Raw genomic sequence first — 21360 nt, forward strand, 5'->3', positions numbered from 1 at the left:
AATGATCAGTTAGAGTTAACCCTAACCCTATGATCAGTTAGAGTTAACCCTAACCCAATGATCAGTTAGAGTTAACCCTAACCCTAACCAAATGATCAGTTAGAGTTAACCCTAACCCAATGATCAGTTAGAGTTAACCCTAACCCTAACCAAATGATCAGTTAGAGTTAACCATAACCCTAACCAAATGATCAGCTAGAGTTAACCTTAACCAAATGATCAGTTAGAGTTAACCCTAACCCTAACCAAATGATCAGTTAGAGTTAACCATAACCCTAACCAAATGATCAGTTAGTGTTAACCCTAACCCTAACCAAATGATCAGTTAGAGTTAACCCTAACCAAATGATCAGTTAGAGTTAACCCTAACCCTAACCAAATGATCAGTTAGAGTTAACCCTAACCCTAACCAAATGATCAGTTAGAGTTAACCCTAACCAAATGATCAGTTAGAGTTAACCCTAACCAAATGATCAGTTAGAGTTAACCCTAGCCCTAACCAAATGATCAGTTAGAGTTAACCCTATCCCTATGATCAGTTAGAGTTAACCCTAACCCAATGATCAGTTAGAGTTAACCCTAACCCTATGATCAGTTAGAGTTAACCCTAACCCAATGATCAGTTAGAGTTAACCCTAACCCTAACCAAATGATCAGTTAGAGTTAACCCTAACCCTATGATCAGTTAGAGTTAACCCTAACCCTAACCAAATGATCAGTTAGAGTTAACCCTAACCAAATGATCAGTTAGAGTTAACCCTAACCAAATGATCAGTTAGAGTTAACCCTAACCCTAACCAAATGATCAGTTAGAGTTAACCCTAACCCTAACAATGATCAGCTAGAGTTAACCCTAACCCAATGATCAGCTAGAGTTAACCCTAACCCCAACCAAATGATCAGTTAGTGTTAACCCTAACCCTAACCAAATGATCAGTTAGAGTTAACCCTAACCAAATGATCAGTTAGAGTTAACCCTAACCAAATGATCAGTTAGAGTTAACCCTAACCCTAACCAAATGATCAGTTAGAGTTAACCCTAACCCTATGATCAGTTAGAGTTAACCCTAACCCAATGATCAGTTAGAGTTAACCCTAACCCTAACCAAATGATCAGTTAGAGTTAACCCTAACCCTATGATCAGTTAGAGTTAACCCTAACCCTAACCAAATGATCAGTTAGAGTTAACCCTAACCCTATGATCAGTTAGAGTTAACCCTAACCCTAACCAAATGATCAGTTAGAGTTAACCCTAACCCAATGATCAGTTAGAGTTAACCCTAACCCTTACCAAATGATCAGTTAGAGTTAACCCTAACCCAATGATCAGCTAGAGTTAACCCTAACCCTAACCAAATGATCAGTTAGCGTTAACCCTAACCCTAACCAAATGATCAGTTAGAGTTAACCCTAACCCTAACCAAATGATCAGTTAGAGTTAACCCTAACCAAATGATCAGTTAGAGTTAACCCTAACCAAATGATCAGTTAGAGTTAACCCTAACCCTATGATCAGTTAGAGTTAACCCTAACCCAATGATCAGTTAGAGTTAACCCTAACCCTAACCAAATGATCAGTTAGAGTTAACCCTAACCCTATGATCAGTTAGAGTTAACCCTAACCCAATGATCAGTTAGAGTTAACCCTAACCCTAACCAAATGATCAGTTAGAATTAACCCTAACCCAATGATCAGTTAGAGTTAACCCTAACCCTAACCAAATGATCAGTTAGAGTTAACCCTAACCCTATGATCAGTTAGAGTTAACCCTAACCCAATGATCAGTTAGAGTTAACCCTAACCCTAACCAAATGATCAGTTAGAATTAACCCTAACCCAATGATCAGCTAGAGTTAACCCTAACCCTAACCAAATGATCAGTTAGTGTTAACCCTAACCCTAACCAAATGATCAGTTAGAGTTAACCCTAACCCTAACCAAATGATCAGTTAGAGTTAACCCTAACCCTAACCCAATGATCAGTTAGAGTTAACCCTAACCCAATGAGTGAGAGGAGAGGGTGCTCAGAGCGACACAATGTGCGACACAATGTTCAGTCAGCCACGCAAATGCCTGACTGAACATAACCTTATGCAAATGTCTGCTAGAGTGATCTCAATGCTTGCGCTCCCGCAGTGCTGGAGCTGTACTGTAGTCTATGCTTTGTGTTGGGCTGCTTCGGGTTTGTGTCATAAATATGGACGGAATGGATGCAGTGAGTGTGCTGGCCATGCAAGCGACAGGGACTAGGTGAGATGCTTTGATGCTGATTAGAAAATAAAATCATGTGTTTTGTTTAACGCGCTTCAGTTATTTTTACAGGTTCTGATGGAGCTTCTTGTTCATCATGTAAGAGAGACTGCAGAAAAGCCTTCAGGCATGGGGGAAATGATGCATGTTATTGTGAACACACCAGATGGGGTCCCGATGCAGAGTACACTGAGGTTTAGGGTGTTAATGAGATGGAAATGTAGGTAGCACAGGGCTCATTTTAATGGATGACGCTACAAGGTTACGCAGTTTGGAGCAGGCTGGCATCCCACATGACAGGTAGAAAACCTGCATGCAGAAAATATCCCATTTGTCAAATTTGGCTGGGGACACAAGCTCATTATAATGACAAGAAGTGCACCTCCTACAGAGCTGATTATTAATCACTGTCTCATGTGTACACTATCAAAGGAGCACTCCCATAATGACTCCACTCTGCCTTGGTGATAGACCATGCAGTCAGCCAAGCAGACACTATTAGTGGATTAAATGGTTTCCCTCCTGAATTATTAAGGAATAATCAATGGGTTTTCAATGGTGTAAATATAAAATAAAGTATAGGTATGCTTATACATATTGAGGCGTTTTCCAGGCATGTGACAATGACGTTTACAATAGAGCACATAACATGGAAGAGTCCCTAACATGTCTACTGTGTGGCATATGGCCCATACGGTATCTGGTATCTGGCCATAGCCTGCACCTTGTTATCTTAACTTAACCGACCCCCATGAAAACTGATGAGATAACCAAGAACAGCCGACCTCAAGTTAACGTTTCACTTTCTTTCTTTTTTAGCTACCTATCCTGGCAGCAATACATATTCTAAAACTGTTTTTAGAAAGTAAAACGCTAAGACTATTGCGGTAGTTAACGGTCTCGAGCATTCTTCTGGAGCATGCTATTCTTCTTCCCTGGTACCTTCCCCGAACGAGAGGCGCGCCGAAGTGTTCATTATGGACTGGGCTACTCTAGCCTCCTATTACGTCTCGCTGAACTTTGTGGTCACTCCCACAAACGAATTCGTGTTTTCTTACTAACTTCCCAGCGATTTTCATACCCAATGTTACACATCGTAGAAGTGGAAAATACAGTCAAATCTGATTGAAGAGTTCATAACTTTTTCAATCTGAGTCCTGTCCTTGACCATATATTTCTGTGCGCTTGTTCTACATTCCAACTGCGAGTGAAAGTTACGCAAGGTAAGGCTATTTACCTATTTGTTCAAATGCTTTACACGTAATTTCAGTTGTATGTCAATTATTGTAGGTCATCATCTCTTTTAAAAGTCCACTCTGCGGGCCAACTTCGTATTATCATATCCCATGAAGTTGTACCAAGTTGGATCCCAGTTTGCAATATTATTCAACATTGAGGTTGTGCCACAGATCTCTAAAAAAAAACGGGTTTTGTTTTGCAACATTGCTTATTATAATGTTGTAACTGGGCTGGTTCAATATAATTACACATTTTTATGAATATCATGTGAAATTAATCAATTCAGCTTCATTGTATTCCTGTTCAATGTGTAAAAACCAAGTACCTGGCATAATTTCACAATAGACTGCCTGATGTTAAATAATAAATGGTCCTCTTTGGGCATTCCTGAACTGAAGAACTTTGTCACCTCACTCTATTGGCAAAGCTTAAGACACAAATCCCTGCCTTTGGTATAGGAGAGATGACTATGACTTGGTGCACGTTAATATAAGGTGTGCATTCAAAATAGCTGCTTTTGTGACCCACTCAATACTGATAAACAACCTGTCAGTCACAGACGACTGACACATCTCTAACAGTGAGCGCTTCATTAACTAACCTACTCCATGGCAACAAAGATCCCCTAAAATGGCTTCAATGCTTAAGGAGACAAATTGCTTTGGGATTCTCAGCCAGGGCACAATAATGAAATTGAGTCTAATTGGAATGAAGTGCTACTATATTCCAGCCACACCGCACCCCCCCAACACCACCACTCCAGCTCTGGCCTCTATGCTGCAGTACAGAGACAGTCCCTCATTACTCTTGTGACGTCTTCTGCAACAGAGCTTAAACACATATCAGCATCAGGCTGAGGGTCTTCATAGGAGATAACTAGTCTAGAATTGACACAGGCTCCACCTACCAAATATAGAGCTTGTTGTCAGGCAAAATATCACCCATTAACATAATGATAGTCATGTGAATAATGATATTCATGTGAATATGAATATCAAAGAAATGCCTTGTAGTTAATGAGTAAATGGGTAATGATCATAAAGAACATTAGCAGTGATTAGGGCACTAATATTCATATTGATTTCACATCATCGGAGTGGTAGTGTTGGTGCTAGGGTGGACGGCGTCTGAAGTCATCGCTCTGCTCTCTGTAAGAGAGGGAAATATATTCAGTGTGTAGAGTGTCTGCCAGTGTTATGAGCATCCAGATTGGGCCTGAGGCGGGTGAGTCTCACTTAAAGACACCCACATGCTCCAGCAAAGTGCTTCATTAGGTAGAACACAGAGGGAGGAACACCGGGGGAGGGGGGAGGAGGGAGATGAAGGGATGGTTCTCGTGGCTCCATCTGGTCAGAATCTTGAACTACATTACGCTCCTGTGGTGTCAAGCCTTTACTGCACCACCTGGTGCCCTAACCAAAATACAAGGGGTGGTCCGCAGGTCTTACTGTGCCTAGACAGCGATTATGCTACGGGTATATGTATGCCCGCGGGCCTCTTGCCTAAACACTCCCTAGGTGCCTTCCCCTTTCCCCCTGGGAACAAATGAAACAGAATATTAAACAATTTTAAACAAACTAAGAAACAAAAGGATGTCAAATAAGCTCTATCTGACTTCTTGTCAATGTGTAAATCTCAAGCACTAAGGTCAAAACAGCAATCCAAAATTCCCTCCAAAAATGTTGAAGAACACTGATTGTGAGAAACCATATCAGCTCTCCATAGCCCTGCCAATCAGCTGCTTGAGGGATTTCAGTTTCCTGAAATAAACCCACAAACTACAACACATAAACATTCAAAAGGTTGTGCCCCTTAAACATTCAGAGTATTGGTTGTTTGGTTAGAACTAATCTTTCGTGGACAGACTACATAAACATAACCAAATTATGTGAGATTTTAGTTCTGGGTTAACCGAGATTAGGTTGGATCTAGGGCTTTGCACCTGTCCGGAGCCTACGATTTTCAGTGGTGGGGTGCGCTGCGCTTGGAAAGACAGGTGAATTTTGCTCTCTTGAATATTTGATGTTTCATATCACGTCAGGTAAGAGACTTACTTCAGAAGCTCTTGGTACATGGCTAACTTATGTCAATCATCTCAAAGAGAAGCAGCGCTGTTTCCTGAAAATATAGCTTTGGTTCATGTTCTTCCGAGCCATTACAGTTAAATGTCAGAGCTTCAGTCACAGGAAGGAAAATGGATTCCAGAGAGAGGAACATTAACCATGCAGTTTCATACTGAATATCTGCTGCTCCGTAACCTCAGGCAGTTCTGGTCTTGATCAGATGTTCTGAGATATGGAGGAATTAGCTTACTGTGCAAAATACTTTTGTACTGTAGTTTTTATGATTGTTACTGTAGATCGAATGGATATGGAAATGTACAGTACTGTTCCTTAGATGAGGCAAAACTAAATTCCTGCCCGTGGATTTGGAAATCGAGTGTCAACTCAATTAACACATTTGAGCGCTGCTCTCCGTGATATCTCCTTGGTGATATCAGCAGCACAGTCTCTCACACAATTAGATTGACGGAGAGCTTTGAGCTGTTTGCATTCAGCCATGCCTGCCCTTCTCCCCACAAAATCTCCATCCCGTCATCAGCTTAATGTAGCCCGTGGATACACAATCTGAGAGCTTGAGAAAACCCTGAGGATTCTGGGTTCAGGGAGGAGACAATGGGCTGTCACTCCAGAGTCGTGAATCAGACTTACGCCTTGATGGAAAGACACCATTAGACACAAAACCTCTACGGATTTGCTTGACGAAGCTGGGCCTAGAAATGTGATTACAGACAAAGGAATATGGCCGCTGCGGCGAACACCGCCTTGCTTTCCCTTCTCTATTATTTATGGGGTTGCTCTGTCCTGTTCCACAGCCCCCATTACTTTCACGTGACCCACTTTTGAGGGGATGGATTCCACTGCCAGGGAAAGGGCTGGTAGGGGACCATTAATCAACATTTATTGGAACATTTACCATCCAACTCTGACATGACGTCGGCCGTCCTATGTTGGGTGGTGTTCTGTTGAAAGGAACCTCCGCCTAAATGGCACAGCTGAGTGTTATGGATTGGACAACGTGTTGTGACGATGACTATGTAACATCTAAGGACCTCGACTGCCACAAAATTCAAGATGAAATACTTCAGATTTTGAATACATATTTATACTGTACACAAATTTATTCAGTAGTACGCCCAAGGGATATGAGGACAGATGTGTAGGATTTGGATTGACATTTGGAGGCTCATCAGACAATGGCTGTTCATTCTGCCTCAATCTAATCTATTTTTAGTTTTTATTTAACCTTTATCTAACTAGGCAAGTCAGATAAGAACAAATTGTTATTTACAATGGCAGCCTAACAAGAGGCAAAAGGCCTCCTGCGGGGACGGGGGCTGGGATATCATTTTTTTTAGGACAACACACACCATCATGACAAGAGAGACAACACTACATAAAGAGAGACCTAAGACAACAACAGCATAGTAGCACATCATGGTAGCAACACAACAACAACAAGGTAGCAACATGGCAGCAGCACAACAAGATAGCAGCACAAACATGGTACAAATATTGTTAGGCACAGACAACAGCACAAAGGGCAAAAAGGTAGAGGCAACAATACATCACGCGAAGCATCCACAAGTGTCAGTAACAGTGTCCATGACGGAGTCTTTGAGTGTAGAGTGGGAGATAACATGGATCTAATTACCCTTCAATAAGACTATAGTTGGGCCCCTTTCCCTCTAGTGCTGCCTCATAAATAACTTACGGGTCCTATTCCAACAATGCGGTGTTAAAATGTAAGCCTAGCAAGTGAGGCAAAGTGCTTGATGAAGGCTCTTTCCCGTTATGGAGCCATGAACTCATTAGACTTGCACTGTACATTGACAAGGCCAATTGTTTTTGTTAAAGTGCTTAAATTGTAACCTCTACCAAGAGACGTTGAGCTATTTCAGGAAGCTGCATTAGAATGCTCTGGAAACATCTCAAATTGGTTTGAAATGCTTTTTCTCCATTGCCGTTTTTATGCTGAATTTGAATCAGTGAAAATACTTGTCAAGTGAGGTGTAGAAGAAAAATATATGAATTGTGCATTGAATACCCTTTTCCAAAGAGTAAATTGAGTGTAAAGTACTTGTGACAGGCTGAACACACTATTTTCCAAAAGGTTTACACATTTGAATGGACAATCTGTTTTTCATAATCCAAGCTGTGTCAAGGAACTGCGGTTGACATCCTCACATGACAAAGCCATGCATACCATAACACTGAGGTTAACAACATGACCTCATCTCTAATCTGACTTGAAAAGACATCACCATTAATATATTCCGCATATTCCGCCCAAATGATGTCATCGTCCCTCTCTAACGATGTAATGGTGTTAAGGCAGAAGAGAGAGAGGCTGCAGGGTCGATGGCTAAAAACAACGTAGCTAAGGAACAACAACAGCTTATGTCTTCGGTTTGTTTTTCCAACTGGATCAGAGTGCTGTGGAGGAGCACACGATGTGATGAACTGGACGCCATGATTTATCAGATGTGCGTGAGCCTTAGCCTACACAGAATAAACTAGGATTAAGTGGAATATAATGTGCATAGATAGAATTAGATACGATTTACAGACTGTTGGGGAGGACAGAATGAGGACATACTAGTGGTGCATAATGTATTTGTATATGTGGACTTGGGAGGAGGTCTTGGATGGGAAGGTATCCTGGACTTGGGAGGAGATCTTGGATGGGAAAGGATCCTGGACTTGAAAGGAAATCATGGCAGGACAGGATAGCCTTCCTTGGCGGCAGACGCAAAGAGAGAAGGGAAGACAGCGACGACGTCGGGGTTCGCGGCCACAAAGAAAGCCCAAAAAAACAGCCCAAATTTTTGGGGGGGCGGCACAAGGGGTGGTCTGCGGAGCCGAGGAGTGAACCAGAGCCAGTCTGGGAGAAGAGGGATAAACTGGAGGTGAGTGAAAGGAGAGAGTCAAAGCGTCAGAGAGTGGATGGAGATATTGGAGGAGAGAGAACGGAGAGAGTTGTTGAGTTGGTGGAAGATGCACGACATTTGCGCTAAGGAGCGTGTTGTCAGTTTAATGCCATCTGAGTCAGCTCTCCGTACTCGTCCTAAGGAGTGTGCTATCAGTCTGGTCAAATCTGTGCCGGCTTTACGCACCAGGTCTCCAGTGCGCCTCCACAGCCTAGTATGTCCTGTGCCAGCTCCTCGCACTTGCCGTGCTAAATGTGTCATCGAACCTGTACAATTGATGCCGGATCCACGCATCAGGCCTCCAGTGCGCCTCTCCAGTCTGGTACGTCCTGTGCCAGCTCCACGCACTCACCCTGAAGTGTGTGTCACCAGTCCGGTGCCACCTGTACCGGCTCCACGCACTAGGCCTCCAGTGCGTATTCACAGGCCAGAGCTTCCGGCAATGGTTCACAGTCCAGAGCTTCCGGTGACGGTTTCCAGTCCAGAGCTTCTGGCGACGGTCCACAATCCAGAACCTCCTACGACGGTCCACAGTCCGGAACCTCCTACGACGGTCGACGGCCCGGAACCTCCGGCGACGGTCGACGGTTCGGAGCTTCTAGACACGTCGTCCAGTTCCGCTCCATGGCAGGAGCCTTCCTCTGCGCCTGTGCCCAGTCCAGGCACGGTGTTCAGTCCTGTTCCATGGTCAAAGCCTTATTCTGCGCCGGTGCCCAGTCCAGGTACGGCGTCCAGTCCAGCTTCATGGCTGGAGCCCTCCTCTGCGCCGGTGTCCAGTCCTGCTCCATGGCCTGGAGTCTTCTTCTGCGCTGGTGTTCAGTCCAGATACGGCGTCCAGTACCGCTCCATGGCAGGAGCCTTCCTCTGCACCAATGTCCAGGCCAGGGGTGGTGTCCAGTCCCGCTCCATGGCAGGACCCTTCCTTGACACCGAGGTCCAGTCCAGGCACAGTGTTCAGCCCGGGTCCATGGCTGGATCCGCGGGATGAGCGGGTTCTTCGGCACGCACCAGAGCCACCACCAAAGCTGGTGGATCCGCAAGCTGAGCGGGTTCTTCATCCCACACCGACATCGACACTAATCCTCCGTTTAGCAGCCGGAGTCCGGCCGGGGGGTACTGTCATGCCCTGACCATAGAGAGCCATTGTTTCTCTATGGTGTAGTAGGTCATGGCGTGCCTAGGGGGTGATCTAGTATATCTATGTCTATGTCTATGTTGTGTTCTAGTTTATGTTTCTATGTTGGTGTTTTGTATGATTCCCAATTAGAGGCAGCTGGTCATCGTTGTCTCTAATTGGGGTTAATATTTAAGTAGTTATTTTCCCCACCTGTGTTTGTGGGATCTTGTTTATGTGTAGTTGCCTGTGAGCACTCCATTGTCTTCACGTTTCATTAATTCTTTATTGTTTTTGTGCGATTCAGTTAATAAACATGTGGAAACCATATCACGCTGCACCTTGGTCCGATAATTCTTACGACGAACATGACACACATGTGTAAATGATTGTATGCATTTGTTTAAATGTAATGTTTAGGCTGGTCTATGTTCAGTTCATACACTATATGTACAAAAGTATGTGGACATCCCTTCAAATTAGTGCATTCGTGTCACGCCCCGGCCATAGAGAGGCTTTTATTCTCTATTTTGTTTAGGCCAGGGTGTGACTAGTGTGGGCATTCTAGTTTCTTTATTACTATGTTTTCTATTTCTTTGTGTTTGGCTGGGTGTGGTTCTCAATCAGAGGCAGCTGTCTATCGTTGTCTCTGATTGAGAATCATACTTGGGTAGCCCTTTTTTCCACCTGGCTTTGTGGGAAGTTGACTTTGTTTAGGGCACATAGCCTTTAGCTTCACGGTTTGTTTTGTAGTGTTTATTGTTTTGTTCGGCGTCTTTTCAAATAAAAAGAACATGTACGCTCACCACGCTGCACCTTGGTCCTCCTCCTTCAACAGCTGTGACAATTCGGCTATTTCAGCCACACCCGTTGCTGACAGGTGTATAAAATTGAGCACATAGCCATACAGTTTCCATAGACAAACATTGGCAGTACCAGAGAGCTCAGTGACTTTCATTATGGCACCGTCATATGATGCCACTTTTCCAACAAGTCAGTTTGTCAAATTTCTGCCCTGCTAGAGTTGCCCTGGTCAACTGTAAGTGCTGTTATTGTGAAGAGGAACTGTCTAGGAGCAACAACGGCTCAGCCACGAAGTGGTAGGCCACACAAGCTCACAGAATGGGACTGCTGAAGCGTGTAGCACGTAAAAATAATCTATCTTATGTTGCAACACTCATTACCGAGTTCCAAACTGCCTCTGGAAGCAACGTCAGCACAATAACTGTTCGCCGAGAGCTTCATGAAATGGGTTTCCATGGCCGAGCAGCCACACACAAGCCTAAGATCACCATGTGCAATGCCAAGCATCGGCTGGAGTGGTGTAAAGCTCACCACCGTTGGACTCTGGAGCAGTGGAAACGCGTCCTCTGGAGTGATGAATCCCGCTTCACCATCTGGTTGTCCGACGGACGAATCTGGGTTTGGTGGATGCCAGGAGAACGCTACCTGCCCGAATGCTTAGTGTCAACTGTAAAGTTTGGTGGAGGATGAATAATGGTCTGGGGGTGTTTTTCATGGTTCGGGCTAGGCCCTTTAGTTCCAGTGAAGGGAAATCTTAACTCTACAGCATACAATGATATTCTAGACGATTTTGTGCTTCCAACTTTGTGGCAACAGTTTGGGGAAGGCCTTTCCTGTTTCAGCATGACAATGCCCCCATGCACAAAAGCAGGTCCATACTGAAATGGTTTGTCGAGATCGGTGTGGAAGCCTGGCCTGGCCTGCACAGAACTTGCCTGGCCTGCACAGAACCCTGACCTCAACTCCATCGAACACCTTTGAGATGAATTGGAATGCAGGCTGCAAGCTACGCCTAATCACCCAACATCAGTGTACTAATGGTCTTGTAGCTGAATGGAAACAAGTCCCAGCAGAAATGTTCCAACATCTAGTGGAAAGCCTTCCCAGAAGAGTGGAGGCTGTTATATCAGCAAAGTGGGGACTAACTCCATATTAACGCCCATAATTGTGGAATAATTATTAATGCCCATAATTGCAGCCTGTTTCTATGATGGAGGTGGAAATCATACAGAGGGAATGACAGCAAGACATCATGTGACTTTACTAGGCTAGGAGATTACAGGAGATTACATTGTGTACACTCTGCTCTCTGCAGCCTTTTTGCTGTCTCTGTGTGTACAGTAAATGTGATCTCACTGCCTGGAATGTGTGAAGATGAGATGTGAGCAGGCTTTTCAATGACCTTCATCGTGAAAGGGTCAGAGATCAGTGCTGCTGTCAGCTGAATGAAAGAACCAGTCAGAACTGTGAACTATTAACTAGTGTTCAAGTACATAGGGGATCTGAGTGTCTATGGGACTGAATATCAGCTTGTCTGCAAAAAGGCTCATATTTAGGAGTGTGTGTGTGGGGGGATATCTTTGGAAAGAGCCTCCCGAGTGGTGCAGCAGTCCAAGGCACTGCATTGCAGTGCTAGAGGCGTCACTACGGACCCGGGTTCGATCCTGGCTGTATCACAACCGGCCGTGATCGGGAGTCCCATAAGGCGGTGCAGAATTAGCCCAGCATCGTCCGTGTTCGGGGATGGTTTGGCCGGGGGGCTTTACATGGCTCATTGCCCTCTAGCGACTTCATGTGGCGGGCCGAGCACCTGCAGGCTGACCTCAGTCATCAGTTGAATGGTGTTTTCTCCGACACATTGGTGCGGCTGGCTTCCGGGTTCAGCGGGTGGGTGTTAAGAAGTGCGGTTTGGCGGGTCATGTTTCCGAGGACGCATTACTCGACCATTGCCTCCCGAGCCTGTTGGGCAGTTGCAGCAATGAGTCTGTTTTTATGACGTTCGTTAACATCAATGGAATAGTCTATGAACATCATAAAAACTGTCTTATTTAATTCTTACAACATTAAGTGAATGTCCTGCGCAACATCACTAAAATGGTATGAATTTCATCACAACCATGCATATTTTGTGTTTTGGGAACCTTTAAAGAACTCAGAAAGGCTGTTCTGTCAACATTGTTGCAACATCAAAGGAATGTTTTGTGCACCCGGATACAAACATTATCTGAATGTCAGCACAAATGGACAGTTTTTGTGTTTTAGGAACCCATCTCTTGTCATATCCCCACAATGTTCCCACAACCTAAAGAAATGTTTTATGAACTTTTAAAGAAACAAAATAATTGTTCTGGGAATGTTATTGCAACATCAGGCAAATGTTGTTTGTTTTGCAACCTAATAGAAACATTTACATAATCATCACAAGTGGACAGTTTTTGTGTTTTGGGAACTCTTATAATGTCCACACAACATCATTAAACATTCTGGGAACAGATTAAATGTGTACTAGGAACATCAGGCAAATGTTTTATACAAACATTCTATAATCATCACAAAAAGACAGATTTTGTGTTAATAAGAGAACATTTGCCACAACCTAACAAATGTACTGGGAACCTTTACAGAACCAATTTTGGTTTGCTCCACACAAACCTAAACCTGGCCTCCTGCAGGGCACAGGTACTAACAGCTACACCTCAAACTTCCTCAACAAGTACACTTTGGCCTTACATTCTTTTCTTTTTTTGACATTTTAGCCATTTAGCAGATGCTCTTATACAGAGCGACGTACATTTTCTTGCTGGTGCCCCGTGGGATTCAAACCCACAACCCTGGCATTGCAAGCACCATGCTCTACCAACTGAGCCACATAGGACCCCAGCCTCAGCTCAAAAGTGTGACCTAGCTGTCATTGCAGTGTGACCTAGCTGTCATTTTAAGCAGCAGTAAATGAATGGTCAGTAGTTATATTGCTCATTACTTATATTGCTAGAGTGTTTATTACTGTATGAGGATTAGGCCTTTCAAATTTGATGTTGCCGGCCAGACAATAATTGCTGTAATGCCGTAATGTTGATTGGTCATTGTGGGTAGTTTCATTCTGATCATGGACTTGAACGGCTGAATCACTGAAGGTAAGGTAAGGTTCACCAGCTTTAACTCATTGTCTTATGGCTTTTCTCTCCATAGTGATGACAACTCTGCTGTTAATGGAACTGCATAACGTGATGATAATGGTCAACAGTGTAAAGGATGAGGTGTTGTGTGTGTTGGGTGGAGGTAGAGAGAAGTCTATGTGAGCAGAGCAGGTTCAGAGCAGGTTCATCTGAAAGTTAACCAGGCATGCTTATAGACCACATTCTCCAGGCCAGAGCCATAGTTATTAAGTGCTGGGCATCCCAGAAAAGCACAATTCCACCTCCCTGAATGCATATTTTGTAGACCGCCAAACTTGCAGGGCACAGGTTAACCAATTATTTTAAAAGCCCAGCTTTTTAACTATTTATGAGATGAGAAATTTTCCTGAGTCAACACTGTGTATTCTCGGCCCTTATTGTGCAGAATATTCCATTCACACAATGTGCTGCTGCAGGGACTACGGTAACACTTCATGCAATCTAGAGCACATTGTTTCTGCCTGCTTGTTTATGCAGCCAAGTGTGCATGTGTCCATGTGTATCCATGTGTATCGACAGTATATCAGTGAAGGATGGGGGTGGGGTGCAAGCATTGGCTGCATCTGATCATTTTCTACCCTGGTCTGTTCCCATTAACTATAGCTAGGCTCAGTCACCTCCTCATGGTATTGCTTATTGCCCTGAATATATTCCACCATGCCCAGAAATCTGCTCCTTTTATTCTCTGTCCCCAACGCTCTAGGCAACCAGTTTTGATAGCCTTTAGCCACACCCTCATACTACTCCTCCTCTGTTCCGCGGGTGATGTGGAGGTAAACCCAGGCCCTGCATGTCCCCAGGCACCCTCATTTGTTGACTTCTGTGATCGAAAAAGCCTTGGTTTCATGCATGTCTACATCAGAAGCCTCCTCCCTAAGTTTGTTTTACTCACTGATTTAGAACACTCTGCTAACCCTGATGTCCTTGCCGTGTCTGAATCCTGGCTCAGGAAGGCCACCAAAAATTCTGAGATTTCCATACCCAACTATAACATTTTCCGTTAAGATAGAACTGCCAAAGGGGGAGGAGTTAGCCTGTAAAGGAGGCCTGTAAAGTAATGTCATACTGTTACGGTTTTCTTCCGTCGAAAGAGAGTCGGACCAAAATGCAGCGTGGTTAATGTGATACATGTTTAATGACGAAATAAACACGACAATACAAAAACAAGAAACGGAACGTGAAAACCTATACAGCCTATCTGGTGACAATAACACAGAGACAGGAACAATCACCCACGAAACACTCAAAGAATATGGCTGCCTAAATATGGTTCCCAATCAGAGACAACGAGAATCACCTGCCTCTGATTGAGAACCGCCTCAGGCAACTATAGACTTTGCTAGAACACCCCACTAAGCCACAATCCCAAAACCTATGATGTGGGCGTCTGTCCACGGTGGCGGCTCGGGACGTGGACCCCACTCCAACCAAGTCTTAGTCCCCCTGTAACACGTCCTTTGATTGGCGACCCTCGCCGCCGACCTTGGCCTAATAACCCTCACCAAGGACCCCACTGGACTGAGGGGCAGCTCGGGACTGAGGTAGAAGCTCGGGACTGAGGGGAAGCTCGGGACTGAGGGTTAGCTCGGGACTGAGGGGTAGCTCGGGACTGAGGGGTAGCTCGGCACTGAGGGGAAGCTCAGCACTGAGGGGAAGCTCAGCACTGAGAGGATGCCTAGTACCGAGAGGAAGCCCAGTACTGAGAGGAAACTCAGGCAGGTAGTAGGCTCTGGCAGATCCTGGCTAGCTGTTGGTTCTGGCAGATCCTGGCTGACTGGCGGATCCTGGCTAGCTGGTGGTTCTGGCAGATCCTGGCTGACTGGCGGATCCTGGCTGACTGGTGGATCTGGAAGATCATGGCTGACTGGCAGATCCTGGCTGACTGGCGGATCTGGAAGATCCTGGCTGACTGGCGGATCCTGGCTGACTGACGGATCCTGGCTGAATGGTGGATCCTGGCTGAATGGCGGATCTGGAAGATCCTGGCTGACTGGCGGATCCTTGCTGACTGGCGGATCTGGAAGATCCTGGCTGACTGGCGGCTCTAGCTGCTCTGGCTGCTCCATGCAGACAGGCAGCTCTGGCTGCTCCATGCAGACTGGCAGCTCTGGCTGCTCCATGCAGACTGGCAGCTCTGGTTGCTCCCTGCAGACTGGCAGCTCTGGCTGCTCCCTGCAGACTGGAAGCTTTGGCTGCTCCATGCAGACTGGCAGCTCTGGCTGCTCCATGCAGACTGACAGCTCTGGCTGCGTTGAACAGGCAGGAGACTCCGGCAGCGCTGGAGAGAAAGAAGGCTCTGGCAGCGTTAAACAGGCGGGAGACTCCGGCAGCGCTGGAGAGGAGGAAGGCTCTGGTAGCGCTAAACAGGCGGGAGACTCCGACAGCGCTAAACAGGCGGGAGACTCCGACAGCGCTGGAGAGGAGAAAGGCTCTGGCAGCGCTGAACAGGCGAGGCGCACTGAAGGCCTGGTGCGTGGTGCTGGCACTGGTGGTACTGGGCCGAGGACACGCACAGGAAGCCTGGTGCGAGGAGCTGCCACCGGAGGACTGGTGTGTGAAGGTGGCACAGGATGGACCGGACCGTGAAGGTGTACTGGAGAGCCTGAGAGCAGGACTGGCACAGGACGTGCAAGGCTAGGTAGGTACACAGGAGGCCTAGTGCGTGAGGCTGGCACACTCTTCACCAGCCGACTAACACGCACCTCAGGACGAGTATGGAGCGCTGACCCAGGTGCCATCAAATCCCCGACACGCTCCGTCGGGCGAATATCGTATCTAAAGCACCAACCTAGCAACTCCCTCATAACTCTCTCCTCCACTTTCCCCATTAACTCCTTCACAGTCTCTGCTTCACTCACCTCCAACACCGGCTCTGGTTCTGGTCTCCTCCTTGGCTCCTCACGATAAACAGGGGGAGTTGGCTCAGATCTGAACCCTGACTCTGCCACACTCTCCCTGAGCCCTCCCCCACTACATTTTTGGGGCTGACTCTCGGGCTTCCATCCGCGTCGCCGTGCTGCCTCTTCATACCAGCGCCTTTCCGCTTTCGCCGCCTCCAGTTCTTCTTTGGGGCGGCGATATTCTCCAGGCTGTGTCCAGGGTCCTTTTCCGTCCAATATCTCCTCCCACGTCCAGAAGTCCTGTGATCGCTGCTCCTCACGATAAACAGGGGGAGTTGGCTCAGGTTTGAACCCTGACACTGCCGCACTCTCCCTGAGCCCCCCCCCCCAAGAAATTTTTGGGGCTGACTCTCTGGCTTCCTTCTGCGCCGCTGTGCTTGTCTCTTCGACTCCATTCTCCTATAGCCCTCTTCGCACTGCTCCAGCGAATCCCAGGCGGGCTCCGGCACTCTCTCTGGGTCGACTGCCCACCTGTCTATTTCCTCCCAAGTCGTATATTCCAACCTTGGTTGCTCCTGCTGCCGCTGCCTGTCACCATGCTGCTTGGTCCTGGTGTGGTGGGTGATTCTGTTACGGTTTTCTTCCGTCGAAAGAGAGTCGGACCAAAATGCAGCGTGGTTAATACGATACATGTTTAATGACAAAATAAACACGACAATACAAAAACAAGAAACGGAACGTGAAAACCTATACAGCCTATCTGGTGACAATAACACAGAGACAGGAACAATCACCCACGAAACACTCAAAGAATATGGCTGCCTAAATATGGTTCCCAATCAGAGACAACGAGAATCACCTGCCTCTGATTGAGAACCGCCTCAGGCAACCATAGACTTTGCTAGAACACCCCACTAAGCCACAATCCCAAAACCATTGAAAAACCCCCATACATAAACACAACACAAAATAAACCCATGTCACACCCTGGCCTGACCAAATAAATATAGAAAACACAAAATACTAAGACCAGGGTGTGACACATACTTTCCAGGTCCATACCCAAACAGTTCGAACTACTAATTTTAAAAATTACTCTCTCCAGAAATAAGTCTCTCACTGTTGCCGCCTGCTACCAACCCCCCTCAGCTCCCAGCTGAGCCCTGGACACCATTTGTGAATTGATTGCCCCCCATCTAGCTTCAGAGTTTGTTCTGTTAGGTGACCTAAACTGGGATATGCTTAACACCCCGGCAGTCCTACAATCTAACCTAGATGCCCTCAATCTCACACAAATCATCAAGGAACCCACCAGGTACAACCCTAAATCTGTAAACAAGGGCACCCTCATAGACGTCATCCTGTCCAACTGGCCCTCCAAATACACCTCTGCTGTCTTCAACCAGGATCTCAGCGATCACTGCCTCATTGCCTATATCCGCTACGGAGCCGCAGTCAAACGACCACCCCTCATCACTGTCAAACGCTCCCTAAAACACTTCTGTGAGCAGGCCTTTCTAATCGACCTGGCCCGGGTATCCTGGAAGGACATTGACCTCATCCTGTCAGTTGAGGATGCCTGGTCATTCTTTAAAAGTAACTTCCTCACCATTTTAGATAGGCATGCTCCGTTCAAAAACTGCAGAACTAAGAACAGATATAGCCCTTGGTTCACTCCAGACCTGACTGCCCTCGACCAGCACAAAAACATCCTGTGGCGGACTGCAATAGCATCGAATAGTCCCCGCGATATGCAACTGTTCAGGGAAGTCAGGAACCAATACACGCAGTCAGTCAGGAAAGCTAAGGCCAGCCTCTTCAGGCAGAAATTTGCATCCTGTAGCTCCAACTCCAAAAAGTTCTGGGACACTGTGAAGTCCATGGAGAACAAGAGCACCTCCTCCCAGCTGCCCACTGCACTGAGGCTAGGTAACACGGTCACCACCGATAAATCCATGATTATCGAAAACTTCAACAAGCATTTCTCAACGGCTGGCCATGCCTTCCGCCTGGCTACTCCAACCTCGGCCAACAGCTCCGCCCCCCCCCCACAGCTACTCGCCCAAGCCTCTCCAGGTTCTCCTTTACCCAAATCCAGATGACAGATGTTCTGAAAGAGCTGCAAAACCTGGACCCGTACAAATCAGCTGGGCTTGACAATCTGGACCCTCTATTTCTGAAACTATCCGCCGCCATTGTCGCAACCCCTATTACCAGCCTGTTCAACCTCTCTTTCATATCGTCTGAGATCCCCAAGGATTGGAAAGCTGCCGCAGACATCCCCCTCTTCAAAGGGGGAGACACCCTGGACCCAAACTGTTACAGACCTATATCCATCCTGCCCTGCCTATCTAAGGTCTTCGAAAGCCAAGTCAACAAACAGGTCACTGACCATCTCGAATCCCACCGTACCTTCTCCGCTGTGCAATCTGGTTTCCGAGCCGATCACGGGTGCACCTCAGCCACGCTCAAGGTACTAAACGATATCATAACCGCCATCGATAAAAGACAGTACTGTGCAGCCGTCTTCATCGACCTTGCCAAGGCTTTCGACTCTGTCAATCACCATATTCTTATCGGCAGACTCAGTAGCCTCAGTTTTTCTGATGACTGCCTTGCCTGGTTCACCAACTACTTTGCAGACAGAGTTCAGTGTGTCAAATCGGAGGGCATGCTGTCCGGTCCTCTGGCAGTCTATGGGGGTGCCACAGGGTTCAATTCTCAGGCCAACTCTTTTCTCTGTATATATCAATGATGTTGCTCTTGCTGCGGGCGATTCCCTGATCCACCTCTACGCAGACGACACCATTCTATATAGTTCCGGCCCGTCCTTGGACACTGTGCTATCTAACCTCCAAACGAGCTTCAATGCCATACAACACTCCTTCTGTGGCCTCCAACTGCTCTTAAACGCTAGTAAAACCAAATGCATGCTTTTCAACCGTTCGCTGCCTGCACCCGCACGCCTGACTAGCATCACCACCCTGGATGGTTCCGACCTTGAATATTACAAATTGTAATTATTCGCCTACCTCCTCATGCCTTTTGCACACAATGTATATAGACTCTCTTTTTTTTCTACTGTGTTATTGACTTGTTTATTGTTTACTCCATGTGTAACTCTGTGTTGTCTGTTCACACTGCTATGCTTTATCTTGGCCAGGTCGCAGTTGCAAATGAGAACTTGTTCTCAACTAGCCTACCTGGTTAAATAAAGGTTAAATAAAAAAATGAATAAAACATTTGGTATTGCTTTGATTTGGCACGGTAGGTACCGCAGGGAAGAGGATGCAGCCTGACATACTGTACATACACAGCAGTTGGGACAGCGTTTCCTAAACTAGGGGTCACCTGGTTTGAAAATGAGGTCGGGAGAATAAGTTGGTTCATAGAACTGGGGTTATGCCAGTACCCTGAAACATGTATGTGTCTTCTGAAACATGTACTGTATGTGTCTTCTGTTTCCTTCTACCTTGCCCACAATACACGCAGGACTCATTAAAACAGAGTAGACAAGACCAGGCCCTGATCTATTGAACTTCCCAATACCTTTCTGATGCATTTCATTTACTTCAAACCATACTCCCTTCAGATTGAAATACTGGCAAAAGTACCGGCAGACTGATTTGTAATAAACTGTCATAGCCCCAATAATAAAAAGAATACAATGGGTCACAAAACCTTTTTATATCAAAATGGGGTCACGGGCCAAAAAGTTTTGGAAACACCTGAGTTTGGATCACGTATTAACTGAATACTTGAACAGTTTATGCTCAACACAACCACACTTTCACGTCTCCTGGTCCCACCCTATTTTATCCAATGACAATAGGACAGGCATTTATACTGAACAAAAATATTAACACAACATGCAACAATTTAAAAGATTTTATTGACTTACAGTTCATATAAGGAAATCAGTCCATTTAAATAAATAAATTAGGCCCTAATATATGGATTTCACATGACTGGGAATATAGATATGCACCTGTTAGTCACAAATACCTTCAAAAAAAGTGGGTTGTGGATCAGAAAAATCAGTATCATTTGCCTCATGCAGCGTGACACTTTGCGTCTCCTTTGCTACAGTTGATCAGTCTGTTGATTGTGTCCTGTGGAATGTTATCCCACTGTTTTAAGTTACTAGATATTGACAGGAACTGGAACATGTTGTTGTACACGTTGATCCAGAGCATCCCAAACATGCTCAATGGGTGACATGTCTGGTTTGCAGGCCATGAAAGAACTGGGAAATGTTCAGCTTCCAGGAATTGTGTACAGATCCTTGTGACATGGGGCTGTGCATTATCATGGTGAAACATGCGTTAATGGCGGCGGATCAATGGCACGTCAATGGGCCCCAGGATCTTGTCACGGTATCTCTGTTCATTCAAATTGCCATCGATAAAATGCAATTGTGTTTGTTGTCAGTAGCTTATGCCTGCCCATACCATAACCCCACCGCCACAACGGGGCACTCTGTTCACAAACCGCTCGCCCACACAACACCATACACACGGTCTGCGGTTGTGAGGCCAGTTGGACATACTGCCAAATTCTCTGAAATGGCTTTGGAGTCGGCTTATGGTAGAGAAATTAACATTCAATTATCTGGCAACAGCTCTGGTGGACATTTCTGCAGTCAGCATACCAATTGCACGCTCCCTCAAAACTTCTACACAGGTGAACCATCTGTGGAAGGTTCACCTGTGTAATGATCATGCTCTTTAATCAGCCTTTTGATATGCCACACCTGTCAGGTGGATGGATTATCTTGGCAAGGGATATAAACAAATTTGTGCACCACATTTGAGAGAAATAAGGTTTTTGTGCATATGGAGAACATTTTATTTCAACTCATGAAACATGGGACCAACACTTTACAAGTTGCGTTTATATTTTTGTTCAGTATAAACGGCACACATTTAAACGGCACACAGTTCAT

The 21360-nt window shown here is 45.9% G+C and overlaps 1 protein-coding gene across 1 annotated transcript in view; it reads left to right on the plus strand.

Moving 5' to 3' along the window:
* Positions 1–3092: 3092 nt before the first annotated feature.
* The window catches only part of LOC112214435 (paralemmin-1), a 35280-nt gene continuing 17012 nt past the window's right edge, over positions 3093–21360 (plus strand). The window contains exon 1 of the mRNA XM_024373162.2: positions 3093–3475. The gene's annotated coding sequence lies outside the window, so the exon portion shown is untranslated. The remainder of the gene's footprint in view (positions 3476–21360) is intronic.

Source organism: Oncorhynchus tshawytscha, linkage group LG09 (genome assembly GCF_018296145.1).
Source record: "Oncorhynchus tshawytscha isolate Ot180627B linkage group LG09, Otsh_v2.0, whole genome shotgun sequence".
Classification (NCBI taxonomy): Eukaryota; Metazoa; Chordata; class Actinopteri; order Salmoniformes; family Salmonidae; genus Oncorhynchus; species Oncorhynchus tshawytscha.